Raw genomic sequence first — 16,924 nt, 5'->3', positions numbered from 1 at the left:
ATGGCTGCAATATAACAAAGAGTGAAAAATTTAAGGGGGTCTGAATACTTTCCGTACCCACTGTATATATATATACACACATACATACATATACATATATATATACATTTATATATATATATATATATATACATACATACATATATATATATATATATACATACACACACACACATATATTACATACATAAATAACAAAAAAATCAATTACGAGAATTAAGACGGTGACACTGTAGGATTTACTGCGAGTGCATTAAGGAGCCGTCGACATAAACGTGATAGGGTAAAAAGGGATTTAATAAACACGTGCACCCTGCTCGTCCCACGACCATGTATCATGCACCGGCACACAAATCGCCTTTTAAACCATTCAGTCTTCTCCTTGATCAAAACAACGGCTCCCGCTGCAGAACGGCTAACCAATACTGTGCTTCAGTTCTTTAATGTTTTTTATTTTCTTATCTTTTCTGAGGTGACAAAAAGTGGAAATAAAAAAAGACAGCCTTCCTGTTAATGGCAGCATCTTAGAGGCACACTCAGTGTCTTAACGAGCCTTCTTTATGTATTACATATTGACTAGACTTGGAGCGTAACAGCGGCTCTCTACATCAAACACGCAAAGGCCTGTTATTAGATGGAGGGCTGCGAGAGAGGCTGTGTGAAAAGAAGTGGAAAATTAAAGTTGAAGCCAAGCAGGAAAGACCTTAATTTACTGGCATGTACAGTATGCAAATGAGATTACTCTCTGCTTAACTGCATCATTTATGTCCATAATAACGGCATCATCATTATGGGACTCAAATTAAATTACAGTGTAATTAGCATATCAAAGTGATTGGTTAAAGTTTAAAACAAATACCCAATTTTCGCTAATGAAAAGCTGTAATCGGCGCTCATGTAACTCGGAATGAAAACAGCTAAAACAAATATGTGTTTTCGAGGGGCGGGAAGATGGGGGGGAGGGTTTTTGTCTCGCTTAAACCTGATGAGGGAGGGGCTTATGGAAGCTGGATGCGTCTTACCTGGCGGACTTCGCACCCTCAGGTTCCATTTTTTAGAGACGCTCTGATCAAAGGTACCATTTCCTACACTTGCCACTTTGAAGCTCATCAATAAAATACAAAATCACTTCACCGCTGATCCGATGGCTGGGAGAGGGGGAAAAGAAGTGAAAGAAATATGTGAGAGAGATGGGGGTGGGATGACATCTGAGGGCTTATAAACTTACATTTGAAAGGGGAAGGAAACACCTCCACTTTCCAGTCGAATTATCATGAATAATGACATTTAACGATTGCCATTTACCGAAAGCAACTGTACCAGAAATGACAGCACTGCAACCCAAATCATCCCACAAAAACCCTCAAACCCGGACTTAGCATATCACAAAAACACAGTTTGTGTCATACATTCCCCCTTTTTTGATCCATAGCTTTAAGACTTTCATGTCGCCACATTATTGATCTCATTCCGAATTTATGACGCACTTCTCCATTCTCAGAGCAAAATCTGAGGTCTTAACTCTCAGATATAAGTCAATCTCTCCTCACCAACCCCCAAGGACTTGGTCTCGATTGACTTCGCCAAACCACACCAACAAACGAAACAGAGCCTGTGCACATTACTCTTGAAATTTTAAAGAAGTGCTATTTTATTTTATTCACTGAGGAATCCATTATAGGCTGTATTGCTAAGAAGTATGTAAATGACGTGCCTTTCAAGGTAGAGTCGGGGCAGAATCCTCTCCATCAACTAATGACACCGCTCATTACATGCAGAACAGAGCGGAATGAAAGTGCTCCTGTCTGTGGCAGCGTCTACTCTGTGTAAATCCCTATGAAATGCTAATATCTCACTTCTAATTAAAGGATACTACTAAGTCCAAATGTACCTACGTGCCAGTAACATAAATTTTATTAATGTTTTTTTTTTCGCTGTTGCAGCCATGTCTAGGCTTCATTCCATTAATTCATATTTAATACCACCGCTGCTCAGGCATTCTTCTCTTTTTTGCTTTTAATTGCCTTTTTTATTTCTTTCTTTTCTTATTTTTTTCGATCACTTGTGGCACACGATTACAAACAGATGCTCATTGTGAGCTGAAGCATCATTATGGGGTTGTGAAACTATAGTTTTTTTGCAGGTGCACGAGCGCCGGGCCCTACAGATGTTTGCACAAACAGACTCGTGCGCACATGAGGTGCTAAAACTATCAGGAAAAAAACAACAACACAGAGTAAACCGGTATGGCCTCTCTGAGCCTGTACACATTTACTGTATTTACACATGTCTGCATGTAAACATGTTTACAAAAAGTGTGCAGCCATTCTACGAATTCAACCTTGAAGTCTGCAAACAACAGTCTCACACAAAGTTCATTAAGAGAAGGTTAAAAACAATGCCGTTCCCTTTTGCCTGAAAGACAAAGCTGGCTTTGTGCATTGCTTTTTCTAAAACACAAAATGCAAGGAAAATTGATCACTTTGGTATCATCATTGAATTAAAAAGCCTACCTAATGGTTAGTGTGAAATACGGCCTAATTAGGGCTTTGGTTTTATAGCGCCTGTTAACGTAGTTATCACTTACAACATTGTAATGTCAAAATCAATACGGATTACTTATGTCCTATCCGCCTCCATTCCACAAGGTGACAATAGTTTGTCTGTCTTTGCACTTATTAGGCAGGATTGAGCCAGACAGCGTTTGGAAAAAAGAACCAAAACTCAATCTATGCGCCCTTGTTCATATGATATTACTCACACAACCAAACCTAATCAAAGCAATTTATTCCAGCCTGAAAGTAGCAAAACACTTCACAGCAAAATATAGTCTCTGATTTCACTACTGTCTGCAAGAAAAAGGAAAAACAGTTCTATTTGTGGAACATGCGGGGAGAAAGGGGAAAAAAAGAATAAAAGAATAAAATCAGCTGTTTGAGTAAATCTCATCCTTTAGTGAAAACAGTCAAAAAATAAATAAATAAATACAATTCTTAAAAATAAAATATATAAAAAAGTTATAATAATATATAATGTTATAATATGTTATAATTTGCTTAAAGACAATGAAATCTGTTTTTGGACCACTAACAAATTTATATTTATATTTTCATGAATTAAGCACCTTTCTTTACCAACTCTCATTACCAAATAAATAAATGTGACAGAAATATAGAGATCAATGGATGTATGGATACTAAGTCAATAATTAGTGTTTCAATGTATTAAACTTCCAAAAATATTAAATTCCACAAATAAATAATGCCACTAAAAATAATATTTGCATGTTTTTAGGCAACAAAGTGTTTTATTATCAAATATATTTTAGATTATACATGCTATTTTTTTAATTATCATATTATTTTAAAATAATATTACTCTTTTAATAAATTAATATAACATGGTTCCGTAATATTCACCTATACAAAGAAACAATATATGTCAAACTTGCAAATATAAATGTAAAGGAAAAAAGAATGAGGAAAAAAAGTAAAAAGTAATTAAAATGCAGGGAATAACACCACAAAATTCTAATCTCCATTTAAAGCCATGTTATGAAAATATACCCATAGATAAGGTGTAGCCTGCACTGAAGTGTCTGCCTGATTCAGATCTAAGGTTACAGTGGCTGACCTTCAACATTCCTCAGTGTCCCAGAATGCCATTCATCTACAGCTGCAGATAACGCTGGGTAAATATCATAAGCATGAGGATTTTAGGATTGAGGTGAGGCCGGCCACATCCTTAACCCACAAGGAAGAGGGCGAAGAGAGATCTACCCTTTAAGGGCCCTTTCCTGAAGGATCTGCTGTAAAAACACAAAAAAGGAAGCCATATCCATGTCCTGTCATTTCTCTTGGCATTAACGTTCTTCTTCGTCCCTTTGATAAAGGCTACTTTAACTAATCACATAAACCATGTGTTCTGAAAACCTGCATTAAATCGACAGGATTCTTATCCATGTTACAGACACGAGCAGAATGAAACTCCTAAAGATACTCACCAACCACAGAAGAGAATAAAAGAGCTTGATTGGTCGTATAGCGCTTGAGGAGTCTCGTGTATGAGGGTGCAGCAGAGAGAACCTGTGACTGCACTAATCTGTTCTGAAACACACCAACCCTTATCCCCCGCTGATATATACCTAAACAAGACAAACACAGGCAACCACAACAAACAAAAGAGTGAAAGACTGAAGGAGAGAGCAAGAGAGAGAGAGAAACAAGACGAAAGAGAGAGAAGTACTATTAAAGCCATTTAGTAGAAAAAAGCTAAAGTAATACGTACAAAAAAGCACTTTAAGCTTAACCCCAAAAACTAAGGATACTAAAGAAATAAACATTTTAATAAAAATCTTTTTTAAACCAAAAAATTCTATTCATCATTTCATGACAATTAAGCACATTTTTTCCAATTCTAACTGCCAAAATAAAATAAAATAAATATAATAATAATAACAATATAATATAAAATACATACAAAATTTAATTAATTTAAATTAGGGGAAATTATCCATAAATATTGATTATGACTAATGAATAATAATTTAAAAGTAAAACAATAGCATTGTTTTAGAACATTAAGAAATGTATAATCATATTGACATGACAATTAAGACAATTTCTTCCTAAATGCCATAATGCCAAAATAAAATAAAATAAAATCTGAGAAAATGAACCAAAAATATTGATAATGACTAATGAATAATAATACAATAGTAACACTAAAGTTGTGTTCGACCGTATATATAATTATTATTTAGACCATACTGTATATAAAACAAAACAAAATAAAAATAACATTTATGGAAAATGAACCATCCTGCACTCATTTTTGTCCAAGCAAATGCTCTCTGAAATTTGAATGTCCCCTTGCCTAAAGAAACTGACTGTACATGATGTAAACTAAAGACTATTGGCTACTGGCTGTCTTGAAATGGCCTGCCCCAACTTCCTGTTTCAATAGGAAACTGGTTAATGCAGCAAACGCACCAGTGTTAATGAAGCCGTTTCATAAGGAAGGATGAAATACAAATGGCTGTAGACAGAGAAAAATAGAACCCAGCGAGGGAAAAAGCCTAAATATCATTAGCAATTATGCACTGAGACGTGGGTAAGTTTGAATAATGTAATAATGAGAGGCAAGGCCTGTGACATTTGTTTCTTAAAAAGTGGCAGTTTAAAGGTCTCTACCCTGGTCCGGGCCCCTGGCCTTCCTTCTGCACTGTTTTAACAGGGATGAAACCATATTAGGACGTGTATGCTAAAGTAAACAATAACATAGTTGCAATGAGATGGACATTTTTCAGCTAATGGTGTTTTTGTCATTCCTGTTTTCAGTCTTGGACTTAATTTCTTTGCTTCTTTCTCTTATTTTTCTCCACGTCTTCTTTCTTTCCCCCCCCCCCCGAGCTTGGGGGGGCTGTGTTTATGAATAACAACTAAAGCAGCCAGTCCACGACCTGGTACAAAACACATGGTAAACAGATCTGCTTTTAACGTGCCTGTTCACTTTATTTGTTTGATATGTTGAATTACCTTTCAGTCTACAGTGAGAAAAAAAAATCTGAGACAAGTAAAATGCATGCCATTTTGTCCTTATAATAACAGTAATGGAAGGTATATTTCAGTATTATACAGTATTTTAGCCCAAAAAGTTTGAAAGAGAAGGATTTAAAAAAATATATTTATTCACTCAAAGCAGGGTCTTTTTTTGTTGTTGTCTTTTACTGTTTGCAGACCTCCCTGACTCATAAAGCATTTCAAATGGCAATCAAAATCTTTCTACAATCTCAATATACATTGCAATCCCACAATCTCAACAAGATAAAATATTATTATCTGAATAATTCATTAAAAAACTCTAGTATATTATATTTCATACTATATTATACTCAACAGTTTAATATTATATTAGCATCACTTCCATATTTGATATATGAACGGTCAGTCAAAAACCTTTACCTTTTTAAGATTTTCAGTTTATTATTTTGAACCAAATAAATCAATGATTTTTGAATCAGTTCAGAAATTTTTAAGACACCCTGAAAATAATACTAAAGTAGGACCTTTGTATAAATCATCAACCAAAGCAATGTTTTTTTATATACATGTCATTGTGAAATCAGTTACTTTTCCATACAAAGGAACATTAGTGCATTACATTTATTGCATAAACAATAATTTTTGCAATTCCATTTGGTGCCAAAAGCGGCGCAGAAATTACACATTTCACCTTTAACAAAGTCCAAAGTCAAACTCTTATTACAGAGTTTAAAAGCCACAACAAAACTTCAGCTAACCAGTGTAGGCGTATCTCCTTTCCTCCCCACAGCACAAATACACTCCCCCTCTCTCTTTGTCACACACACACACACACACACACACACACACACACACACACACACACACACTCATACCTTTCAAATGCAAGCTGTTTATTTACTTAATGTTAAAGCTATTCCATTAAGCAGCCAGGCCCAGGTGCTTCATCCCTAAAAGGGATTTTAGTTCCTCAAATAAATACCACGGCAAGGCACTGCCAAAATGTTATTGACCATGAATATAACAAATGTCAGATAGAGAACAATAAACATCAACCTATGTGAGTCATTATGGGCATATACTTTAAATTTCAGTGAACGCTGGGCACTTATGATTTATGAACATGATTTGATCATTGTAAGGTATATTTTTTAAGGAAGGCAAGCTAAGACTAAGCCCATATTGTATGGCTTACCTGCTTATGTTCAACAATGTGCTAATGATTTCACTTTCGTCTAACCAAAATGAGTTCAACTGTGTGGTGTATTTGCATTGCTAGTACAAAGAAAGCAAAATGACTAGAGGGGAAAAAAACACAACCTTACTTAAGAAAAAAAGAAGCAAATGCATTCATTTGATGTTGGAAGCACCGTCTATAATCGTAACATCGTTCAATTTGACCCATTTAAAAAATGGTCATCTCTTTTCAGTTGGATGAAGAAATTGAAAACTGATGCCAAAAAAAAAAGAGAAAAGAGTATGTCTTCAGATAAAAATAAGACAGACTAAGCTTTGTGATATATGTGACAAACACTCTCGCACACACTCCTCACAGAGCGTTTTTGTGGACAGATTTCCCTTTCATCTCTTTGAAGACAACTCCTCTGACAGAAGCCGAGACTGCTGCCTGCCCGACTGCCATCACTTCCATTCAGTACAAAGATTCTGTCACGAAAACTCGCTCCGACGCAGTGGCAGACCTACTATATCAAAGCCTTTCCTCCTCTAAGAGACCAGAATTCATTAAGTTATCAATACCAAGACAAATATAATGGATTTGTAATTGTCATTTTCTAATGAGCATTTAGAGAAATGCCTCATTCTACACTTTCTAGTAAATAAACAGCATCTCATTTTATTAAAGTCAGTAGAGGCACAAAACTGTATAAAATAGCCTAATACCTTTGCCTTTTTCAGATTTTCAGTTTACTGTTTTAAGCCAAATAAATCAACAAATTTTGAATCAGTTTAGAAATTTTTAGCAGACACGCTAACTTAAAGCACCATAAAAGTAATCCAAAAGTAGGACCTTTGCATAAATCATCAACCAAAGCAGTATCTTTGATATATGCCATTGTGAAATCAGTTAACTTTCCAAACAAAGCAGTGTGCATTACATTAACTGCACACAGAAAACCGTAAGATAAAACCGTTAAATATGTTAGATAAAATATTATTTAACAAAAATAATCTAGAAAGAAAAGAAGCTAGCTTAAAAAAAATCATGGTAACTTGGATCTGTTCCACCTCTGAGGTTTTGTCCTTTTTGACTGTTTCCAATCATACAACATCATAATTTGTTGAATTTATATTCAAGATATGGCCAACATTTATTCAACAGTACCAATAAAAAAAAAAAACAGGATGTTTTGGACACCATGGCAATACCATTATTTATAATTATTGTAATCGTCCATACAGTATTTCTAAGGTATTATCATTAAACACTTCCACACAACAGGACAATGCTGACACTTTCATGATTAACAAAAAAAGAAGCTAGCGCTAACCCTTTCGTTTCAGATGTTACCGCTCTAAAAATTATTTTTATTACAGCAGTTATAAACCGCTCTGGAGTTATGCACACGGGCACATAAACAACTGTGTGACTACCGTAAGCATTTAACTTTCTTGTTAGCAATCTCCCCCGTGTGGCGCTTTAGCCATGCTGGCTTGTTTATTATGTTCATAGCTTTGGCAGAAAAATAGATTTAAGTGAACTCCTACGAATCGGAAGCACTTGTAAATGCATAGAAACACACTCAGCTGTAGAAACAGGGGAATTAAGGGCTTACCAAACGCTAATGCTAATACAAAGCAATTTTCAACCTGATGCTGATACACAGAATTACATTTTTTTTTTGTAGTAAGCAATAAAAAATGTAATCGGAAGAGCTATTACATGGACCCTAATCCACCCCTGCGCCCTAACATGCATCAATATACAACTTTTCATTTAGTGTTACCTCAGAATTTCCATCTTTGTGGTTGCCGTAAAACGAGAGGATGAGGCAAATAAAGTAAATAATCAAGTGTATGATCTTCAGAGGCATTCCAATTTAGCCCTTGGCAGGCGACACACAGCATGCGAATATCATATTTTCCCCTGCTGTTTAGCTCTCTGAAAATGTACTCAGAGTTTAAGTGGATATACACTTACTTTAACTTATGGAAGCGTGGTTGAGTGGGGATAGGACTATGCCAGTCATCCATATAGAAGTAAATGTGTGTTTCTGCCGGGAAGTGGACTGAATTAAATATATAGGTAAGTCTTTTTGCATTAGAACAAAGTGTATGATAAATAAAAAAAGTCTGAAAGTCAGTAAAGTTATCAAAATCCAAAATCAGTTTAATGTAATTCTTCAGCATCATTCTTATCATAATCTCCAAATCCTGTTCAAGAACTTACAGTATGATGATGATTATCCTTGTTGGCCAGTTTCTAGAAAGGAGAGAAAAAAGGAGATAAACTTGCACCAAAATGCCAATTTGTGCAAAAGCACTGAAGAAAACTCACAGGATAGGTGGATAGGAAAGTAAGCAGGTAAATAAGTAAATAAATACTATTATTTATTTTTTTTTTTTCCAGGAAAATATCAATTCTTGTCAAAGTCAGTAGCACTGTGGATAGCTGAAATAATAATAATAATAAAAATAATAAAAAACAACTTATAAGCAGAGGTGTCATGTATACCAAAAGTAAAACTTCTTCTTTGGTAATGTCGCTCAATTAGATTAAGCATATATCTTTAAAAAAGCTTAAATAATGATCATTATGTATGCTTAAATAATGAAAAAACTGGGGTAAGAAAATGTATCTTATTCAAGTTTTTCCAATGAAAACGAATCATATTACATTAAATTTACATTACAGGAAAAATGTACGTAAATTTGTTTCAAGGATATTTAGATCTTTTTAATGAAAAAGAAGACAAAGATACTGATTACTATAAGATTTTTACAGTGTTTGTAGTGTATTATGACAAAAGAGTGAGGTTAACAGACAAAAGACGCAGAAAGAAGGCAGGAGTAGCTTCTTAAGAAGGCAAGAAAAACAGAAAGAGAAAACAAACACAAACATAGTGAACTAGGTTTGGTTATTGGGGTGTGTGTGAATGTGTCTGTAAGCATGAGCTCATGGGAAAGGATGGGAAGTCCCTTCCTTGTCCACCATAATGTCAGAGATAGAACACAGACACACAAACTCGATCCCTCTCACACCCTGTGCCTTAATACTATACGTGAACACCCCTACTTCACTTCTATGGTTTGCTCCAGTCTCCATGTCAGCTGCTTAGGGCTGTTCCATTCTGGAGCAGACAGGGTGGGAAACCTGTTTCATACCAAATATTGTTTGGTGCCACTAATGACTAAATTTACCTTGTTGTAATACCTGGATAATTTAAAAAGTACTATTAGTAATTGACAATGACTGTTTTAAATATGTTGATTTCTCAGCAACTCGACAGGGATTGATGACAGCCAAATCCTTCCTCAAAAACAGAGAAACATATGAGAAACAAAGGGAATAAAAGACCTGTGCAGTTAGGCAAATAAGCCGTCCTGTTTAGCGGTAAACTTTGATCAAAATAAACGACCTCTCCTTTTCTCTCAACCTTGAGAAAAGCATACAAACACAAGAGCTGCAACAAATCAAGTGATTCATTAAACTAGATATAGAAACACACACACACACACACACACACACACACACACACGCACAGCTCCACTGGAGTCTAATAACTAATCATGCGTTTACCTTCTCCAAGGACTTGCTTATTTGCGGCCGTCTTCAGTTCCAGCGCTGCGTTTAACCTCCCTGCCCTGCAGAGACAACAAGCACAGAGAAAAATCTGTAGATGTTAAATTACTGCAGCTGTCACAAACCATCAGTCAGCTCTGTGTGTAAAAAAATGACATTAAAAGTAAACAATTTTGGTAAGCTATTTTGATGGTGCAGACAAACTAATGAGGACTCAATCGTGGACATACCGAATAAGTACATCATCTACTAAACAGAACTTGAGAGAACAGAAAAACACACTTTTATCCACAGCATTATTAAACAGCTGTTAACAGCAATATGGAAATGTGTGATTCATCATCCTTATTAAACCATTTCATTTTCAGGGTTAAACTGTACCTTTATATGAAGTGACAGTTGTACAGTAGAGTTTACAATAAATCTGCTGCTAAAACTGGATTACGTACCAAAACAAGTAACATAACAAATCACAACAATACCATTTTTTGGACATATACACTACAGTTTAAAAGTTTGGGGTCGGGTAAGATTTGTCTATATTTTAATATATTTTCTATTTTTTAATGATTTTAAATTGTAATTTATTCCTGTGATGGCAAAGAGAAATTTTCAGCATTACTCCAGTCTTCAGGGTCACATGGTCCTTCAGAAATAATTTTAATTAGTGATTGACCGATATTGGTTTTTTTATAACCGATACCGATACCAATTATTTGTATGTTTATGTGCCCGATAACCGATATGCAGAACCGATATTTATTTACTGTTATAAAGTAAATAAATGAAAAGTAAGTAACATACTTCACTTTGGTTTTTCCTCGATGGTGGCGTTTATCGGTGAATCCGATATTACAAAACCGATATCCGATTATGGTAAAATGCTTAAATATCTGGAAAAATATCGGTAAATCGATATATCGGTCGATCTCTAATTTTAATGCTGATTTGGTGCTCAAGAAACATTTTATATAATTCTAAATGTTGAAAGCAGTTGCACTGCTTAATATTTTTCCAGAAACCATGATATTTTTTTTCAGGATTCTTTGATGAATAGAAAGCATTTATTTGAAATAGAAATCTTTTGAAAAAGTATATCTTTTTTTTTGCACATGGTGTCACAGTACTACCATTAAGCATTGGACACGTATCTATTCTTGGAAGTACCATGGAGTGCAACATAAAAACCATAATACATTTCAGTTTCAAAGTATCATAGTATTATCTGCCACAATGCCTTTTTATAAAGTACCTCCTCCTAAAAGACAGTGAGGCAAACAGTTCACAAGCTCACATTTACAGTCTCAATATACGCTAAGAGCATATTCTCATGCTAGACTATTGAGAAAGATACTATAGGCCAGCATCCCTTTGCCATTTGAATAAAAGCATGAAAGCTTAGCCGAACGTGAAAAAATATGCAGTTTACATTTGGCAGTCAAAACAGTGGCTGGCCGTTCGAGCAGAGTGATTCTGTTTATCTCAGGTAAAGTGAGCGCAGATAAAACACACTGGTGCAGCCTGTCCATGTTCCTGCATCAATTATCTGTTAAACGCCCTTGTTAAGGTGGGTGGTCAGCATTTACAGCAACTAAAAACACCAGCCACCACAAGGACCGTATGTGTTTTCCACGTATCTTGTGCTGATTCCAATTCATTAGACTTCAATTAACACGTCATCCCTGCTGTTATGAATCAATAGCTCTTGGTGACAGGTGATGAATTTTTCAGCTTAAAAAGCTAAACATCATTTATTCAAATCACCTGCTAAGGTCTCAGGTGCTAAATGAGTTTACTGAAATGCCTAATGCTCATTTAGACAAATGTTCTCTCGTCCTAATGATGAGAACGTTTTGCATTGAGAACAGGAAGGGGGGTGAGAAAGACGCACAACAGCAGTTACCTTTCAGTTTTTAGCACCGTAATGTGTTGCTAAATCGATAACAGTCCAGACTGAATGCATGAAGTTGGAGGTAATGCTGGTGTTTTGTGCAGCGGGGTGGTGGAGGCCCGGGGAGTGAATAAATACGCTCATGCCGCTAGACCCAGCTGGAGAAGGAAAAGAACCAGCCTTCTGGTGCTCGGGGAACTTGCTGAGATAATCGGCTTCATGGGGGTGTTATGAAGGAAACACGGCAAGAGAGACAACTAAATGAGCACATGGGCTAAATACTGTCTGAAGATGATAGCAAAGAAACAGAGAGGGAAAAAACAACAACTTTCAGTTCTTATGTAAAGGAGTTTCTTCAACTATGGGCAATTTTGGACCTAATTAACTCACTTTTCAAATTCACTAGTTCGTCTAACAATGTCCAACAGTGTCCAAAAGTTGTTGATGTATCCTAAATACATCATTACATATTTTGACACTTTTTGTATAACTGCACCAAAGTGATATTTACCTGAATTTTTCTGTTTTCTTCACAGATCATATACTACTGTTCAAAATCATTTTTAATTTATGTTATTAAAGGGGTCATATGATGCTGCTTCCAAAGAGAAAGGAAAAATTGAAAACGCATCATATGACCCCTTTAAAAGTCTCTTATGCTCAACAGGCTGCATTTATTTGATCAAAAATACAGTAACATTATTACAATTTAAAATATCTATTTCTATTTTAATATATTTTAAAATGTAATTTATTCCTGTGATGGCAAAGCTGAATTTTTAGCAGCCATTACTACAAAAAAGCAATAATTTCTTAAAAAGTACTAATTTCTCAAAAGCATCAATTTCTTAAAATGCATTTGAAAGATAGTTAAAAAAAAGTTATGGTACAAGAAAGTTGTGATGTGACCTTCATATAACAAAAAGAAAGAAATGGTTAAAATATAATCATTTCAATAAAATATTAAGGTAATTGTGTTTGACCTAGAATCGTAAACATTTGTATGGCCGGTAAAAACTTTGGTCATACATGACAATGAAGGCAAAAAATTATATCATGCACATGAATATCAACAATCTCATTTATAAAACCAGACCTGAAGAGGACTTCTGCAAAATATTGTTCTTATTCGACCGCATTTACATCGTACAGGCTGTCTAATCACACACTCCAACCGTTTCCTGGCTAAAACCAAGCCAATCCTAACGTAAAAGGCCCTGGTGGTCATTATGAACGCCTCTTCAGTCCATCTAATGGACCATCTCTTTCCTCACTTCACCAAAAACACAAGAGCACATGAATATTTACCACCAAGCAAAGCCATTCCATTAATCGGTTTGCGAATGCTTAAATAGCATATCTGTCGCTACTTCTACGGTGGGGTCATAAATGAACATTCCTGCTTCATTAGCATATTAATTTATGCAGAGATTGAGTGCAGCTCATAGGCTGTGACCAGCTCCTCTTCTCCCTATTGGTCAAGGAAGCAAATTTATCCAGTGTCAAGCACTCTGACAAGCACTGCTCAAAAATATTGTAGAATGGTGTTGTAAACTATTAGAGGAACTGTCCACTCCATACAATAAAAAAGAAAAGAAAATTTGAAGAACGATCATGTTTCTCTTTCGTATAAAATGAAAACATACAGTGACTGTAAAACAGAAATGACAAAAAGCACCATAAAAGTAGTCTATTTGATTATATAAAAGTAGTCTATTAGTATATTTAAGATTTATCTATTTAATTTCCATCCATTTTAGTAATTTTATTTATTTCTACATATCATACAAAAGCTGTATGACTTTATAAGACTTGGAATATTGCAAGCAATATATACCTGCTGTAAAACAAAAAAAGGGTAAAAGAACAGTGAACATTCTTCAAAATGTCAAGGTCAACTTTTCTATTAAACTTCTATTAAACTTGTATGTTGTATGTTTCAATATATGTTGAACAAAAAAAAAACTTAAACTACTGAACTAAAAAATGACAATCGCATCAGAAAATAAAATAAAAAAAGAGACACCGCAAATGAGAGACTGAGCAGAGGACAGGCTGTGATATCTATATTGAGTCCATTTGTGTTTGTTTTTAGGGTGTGTGCACATGATTTTCCAAGTCACTGTCTGTGCTCTGAAATACAGGAAAATTGCATGACTCACTTTGAGACAAATGCAGCTGTTTACAAAGGCCTGACAAAAAGGTGACTGAACTGAAGTCTCTCTCTCTCTTTCTCTCCTACTCACTCTCTCACCAGAGCCTCATTTCAACTATTACCAAAAACCTGAAAGTAATTTTTGTGATTCGCTTACAAGCAGGCTTCGCCCATTGTTTTGCACATCCACGTTCGTGTAAACAACGGCGGTTTCCGACATGCAAACAGACGCAAAACCTAATTTATCTGAGCTTGTACGTGGGTCACTTGAGCTTCTGGAGGCCGAGCCAGTCGGTACATAGTCTGCTGAATGTCAGGCTGTCTGAGTCTAGACATTTTTTCGGACCTGCCCTCACGTTTTGCTGAGCTAAGAACAAAGTACACAGAGTACACACACACACATAGCTATCACAGTCTTAATACCAAGGCAGCGGTATTTCGTTCCTATCCCAAAACAAACAACGCAGTGCATTTCTTTACACTATTTAAATATTAACAGGCAAGAGCGCAGGCTGAATAGAGCATTCTTTCACTCTGGATACCAGAAACGGCCCAGCCAGACTTTCAAAACATGTTCTAATGAAATCATCCAAAAGATAAATAAAAAGCTGCACTTGTTTTCTTTTCTGAGCTCACCTCCCCCTCTTCTTTCTTTTCCTTTTTTTGTAATTGGATTATACTTTTTTGAGTGCAGACCATCAGCTCCATGAGAGCATGGAACTACTGTAGAGCGATTTCTCATTCTCGCTTCCTCTGACATGACAATTATACAGCTAAGGACTAAGGATATGAGGGTTAACACAGGTCTTATACTGAAACTGAGGGTTTTAACCCAGTTATGCAATGTTATCTTTATGAGCAGTGAAATATTATAGTTTTATTAATGACCAACACCAATATTGATATCTAGAGGCTAGGGTTAGCAATGTAATATAATCATAGCAAATATGATTTACACAAAATTGTACTTATGTTCCATGATATTTACTCAAAAGCACTCAAAAACTATTTGAGAATGTCTATTTGAAAACAAAAAATTATACATGTGCATTATACATTGACGATTTGCTGCTGCCAATGCCACTATCTAGAGAGCAGGACCGTTCAATATTACACTACACATAGTAAATAAGATATACACAAAATCAAAACTGTAAATACAAGAAAATTAAATATACAAAATGCAAAAAATAAAACATACATAAAAAAGCTAATAAAATGTGCATTATCCATTCACAAATATTTCAGTAGAAATGGCCAAATATCTGTCAATTAATCTGTCTTGCTGATATATATAGACTACCATTAAAAAGTTTGAGAGAAACTAATATTTTATTATTTTATTACTCATTATTTAAAAAAAAATAAAACTTTTATTCAGCAAGGATAAAATAAATGCTGTTCTTATGAACTTTTCTATTCATTAAAAAAATCCTGAAAAAATATCACTGTTCTGACAAAAAAAAAGCAGCACTACTGCTTTAAACATTGATAATAATAAGAAATGTTTCAGCAAATTGGCATATATGATTTCTGAAGTATCATGTGACACTGAAGACAAAGAAGAGTGTCTGATCGATCGATACACACAGACAGACAGACATGGTTATCCTAACCATTTCACATACTTCTTTTTGATCATATCATAAATTTTTATGGTTAATGTCTATGTATGATCTCAACCATGCTTTAACATCTACTCTGACATCATATTTCCTCTTTCTCCCCACCAATCACCTTTTTCTCTAGATCTCTCTCTTTTTCTCATCCGTTCTCCTCTCCTTTGACCTCAGATCCTGTGCACTATTAATACCAATAACTCACAAATTCCATTTCCCTGTGCAGAGACAGAGTGAAAGTAAGCTTAGTGACTGAGGAAAGAGCAAAATCTCTCAATACAGATTCATTTCTTCTTTTGAGGCAAATATTTAATTGGACAGGAGAGAGTGGAGGCAGATACCGTGTGGTTTGCTCAGAAAGAGAGAATGAGAGAGTGAGAACGAGAGGGATCCAAGGTGCACAGTAAGAAATGTAAGCGTTTTAGACAGTATTTTTAGCCCAGGGAGCAAGGGGAAGAATAAATGCATCGCTTAAAATCTGTGAACACTTACCCATGAACTTAACCCAGTTCTCCACAAGCCAAATCCAAACAATTCCAGCGTCCCACACTTTGACCTGCACTATAACAAAAGTCCTCTCTTCACCAGCTGCCTCTTTATCAAGTAGTAAGCGAGGTGCGAGCAGTGTGCAACCAGCAGCCTTGCCCCGTTCGCGCTCTCTGGCTCGCACACACATGCACTCTCGTCTCGGGGGCTGGAGGTATGTGGTCTAAACACAACAAAAAGCCTGAGTCGAAGATTGAATATGCAGGAAGAGGGCCTCCGTTTGCATAAACACAAACACTCAGCAAATGAAGGGTTGGCACCGATTGCACCACTGCCTGCTGGGAAATGCATACCTATCCCGTTCTGACCCTGGAATACTTTAATCAAACTACAGCTGAGAAGACATGGACTACACTGGAGATAAACTACAAATGTTTGGTTTGATGATCCCCAAATGAGTAAGTGCAA

At 35.6% G+C, this 16,924-nt stretch overlaps 1 protein-coding gene and 1 long non-coding RNA gene across 10 annotated transcripts in view; one reads left to right on the top strand and one right to left on the bottom strand.

The window, feature by feature from the left end:
• LOC107680700 (forkhead box protein P1-B-like) overlaps positions 1-16,924 on the bottom strand; it is a 220,939-nt gene that overhangs the window by 120,378 nt on the left and 83,637 nt on the right. For 7 of the 9 annotated variants that reach the window (XM_016476713.1, XM_016476722.1, XM_016476716.1 and 4 more), the window contains one exon: positions 10,303-10,367. The gene's annotated coding sequence lies outside the window, so the exon portion shown is untranslated. Of the gene's footprint in view, positions 1-8,952; positions 8,986-10,302; positions 10,368-16,462; positions 16,537-16,924 lie in introns of those variants that run through there. The other 2 variants (XM_016476714.1, XM_016476720.1) reach the window with 2 other exon arrangements.
• LOC107680701 (uncharacterized) overlaps positions 16,841-16,924 on the top strand; it is a 36,177-nt gene continuing 36,093 nt past the window's right edge. Inside the window, exon 1 of the long non-coding RNA XR_001633175.1 lies at positions 16,841-16,914. This is a non-coding gene — a long non-coding RNA (uncharacterized LOC107680701). The remainder of the gene's footprint in view (positions 16,915-16,924) is intronic.

The sequence above is a fragment of the Sinocyclocheilus anshuiensis genome, unplaced genomic scaffold (assembly GCF_001515605.1).
Source record: "Sinocyclocheilus anshuiensis isolate Anshui unplaced genomic scaffold, SAMN03320099.WGS_v1.1 scaffold396, whole genome shotgun sequence".
NCBI classification, from domain to species: Eukaryota; Metazoa; Chordata; class Actinopteri; order Cypriniformes; family Cyprinidae; genus Sinocyclocheilus; species Sinocyclocheilus anshuiensis.
This window is presented reverse-complemented; position numbering and strand designations above follow the sequence as displayed.